At 38.3% G+C, this 2,316-nt stretch overlaps 1 non-coding gene across 1 annotated transcript; it reads left to right on the top strand.

Moving 5' to 3' along the window:
- The first annotated feature begins 846 nt into the window (after window positions 1-846).
- On the top strand, window positions 847-953 carry LOC131759072 (U6 spliceosomal RNA). Its single transcript, XR_009336400.1, has one exon. It is a non-coding gene; the product is annotated as a U6 spliceosomal RNA (small nuclear RNA).
- The last annotated feature ends 1,363 nt before the right edge of the window (window positions 954-2,316 follow it).

Genomic DNA, 2,316 nt, shown 5'->3' with positions numbered 1-2,316 from the left:
CACGAACCCGTGTCCCCTGCATCGGCAGGCGGACACTCAACCACTGCGCCACCAGGGAAGCCCTAAAAACATTTTTTACTAACTTTGAGCTTTGTTCTTTTTCTAGCTGCTTTGCGTGTAAGGTTAGGTTGTATAGTTGAGATTTTTCTTGTTTCCTATAGTTAAGTTTGTATCACTGTAAACTTCCCCTTTAGAACTGCTTTTGCTGCATCCTGTAGATTTGGATTGTTGTGTTTTCATTTTCATTTGTCTCCAGGTACTTTTTTATTTCCTCTTTGGTTTCTTCAGTGATCCATTGGTTGGTTAGTAGCATATTGTTTAGCCTCTATGTGTTTGTGGGTTTTTTTGCAGTTATTTTCTTATAGTCAATTTGTACTCTCATAGCACTGTGTTTGGAAAATATACTTCATATGATTTCAATTTTCTTAAATTTACTGAGGGTTGTTTTGAGGCCTAGCATGTGAAATTTCCTGGAGAAATTTCCATGTGCACTTGAAAAGGAAGTATATTCTGTTGCTTTTGGATGGAATGTGCCCCATATATATATATATATCTCCATCCATCTGGTCAAATGTGTCATTTAAGGCCAAAGTTTCCTTATTGATTTTCTGTCTGGATGACCTGTTCATTGTTATAAGTGGAGTTTTAAAGTTCCCTACTTTTATTGTGTTACTGTCAAGTTCTCCCTGTATGTCAATTAATATTTGCTTTATGTATTTATGTGCTCCTATGTTAGGTGCCTAAATACTTACCATTGTTATATATTCTTCTTGGATTGATCCCTTGATCATTATGTAGTGTCCTTCTTTGTCTCTTGTAACACTCCTTATTTTAAACTCTAATTTGGTGCTCGCTTCGGCAGCACATATACTAAAATTGGAACGATACAGAGAAGATTAGCATGGCTCCTGTGCAAGGATGACATGCTAATTCGTGAAGCGTTCCATATTTAAAAACAAAAAAACAAAACCAAAAAAAACCCCTCTAATTTGTCTGGGAGTTCCCTGGTGGTCCAGTGGTTAGGACTCGGCTTTCACTGCCAGCCCAGTTTCAGTCCCAGATTGGGGAACTAAGATCCGGCAAACTGCACGGCCAAAACAAAAAAGGCAGTTTTAAAAATTGCTAAAAGGTTAAAAACATTGGTATCTGGAGCATGAAACACTTATTGGGATATACTAAAAGATTCAAAAAACTGAAAATGAAACTACCATATGACCCAGTGATTCCACTCCTGGGTAGATATCCAAAAATACCCCAAACACTCTTGCAAAAAGATACATGTACCCCAATGTTCATAGCAGCACTATCTACAATTGCCATGATATAAGAGCATCCTCAGTGTCCATCAACCAATGAATGGATAAAGAACAGGTGGTATGTATGTGTGTATATATATATATATATATATATATATATATATATAATATTACTCAGCTATGAAAATATGAAATTTGCAGCAACATGGATGGACTTGGAGGACATTATGCTAAGTGAAATAAGTCAGACAGAGAAAGGAAAACGTTGTGTGACATCACTTATATGTGGAATCTAAAAATGCAACAAACTAGTGAATATAACAACAACAAAAAATCAGACTCACAGATACAGAGAACAAATTAGTGGTGACCAGTGGGGAGGTGGGAGGGGTACTATAGCGGTTAGGGAGAGGGAGGTAGAAACTCTTGGGTGTAGGACAGGCTCAAGGATGTATTCTACAACATGGGGGAAACAGCCAATATTTTAAAATGAATGTAAATGGAAAGTAACCTTTAAAAATTATATTAAAAATTGAAAAAATTTTAAATAAAATAAAGTTTTCAAAAGATTCAATATTCTCAAAGAATATTTGAAAAGTAGATAAGCATTTCTCTAATTTTTACCTTAATGAATGTACTTTAAAGATGTGAGAAAGTGGGCTTCCCTGGTGGCGCAGTGGTTGAGAGTCCGCCTGCCGATGCGGGGGACACGGGTTCGTGCGCCGGTCCAGGAGGATCCCACGTGCCGCGGAGCGGCTGGGCCCGTGAGCCATGGCCGCTGAGTCTGCGCGTCCGGAGCCTGTGCTCCGCAACGGGAGAGGCCACAACAGTGAAAGGCCCACGTACCGCAAAAAAAAAAAAAAAAAAAAGAGGTAAGAAAGTATAAATACGTGGCGGGTGTAGGGGGAGAACAAACTGGCACCACAATTTATAACACACACACATAGACACACACGCAATCAACAAAAAATTCTGATCTGTTGATTCAGTTATAATGTGCTTTATTAACATAGATCATGACCTCCTTTGTGAATCATCAAATATGCATTCATGGCATCAT

Source organism: Kogia breviceps, chromosome 6 (genome assembly GCF_026419965.1).
Source record: "Kogia breviceps isolate mKogBre1 chromosome 6, mKogBre1 haplotype 1, whole genome shotgun sequence".
Lineage (NCBI taxonomy): Eukaryota > Metazoa > Chordata > Mammalia > Artiodactyla > Physeteridae > Kogia > Kogia breviceps.
Note: the sequence above shows the minus strand (reverse complement) of the source record. Positions and strands in the feature narration are given on the sequence as shown.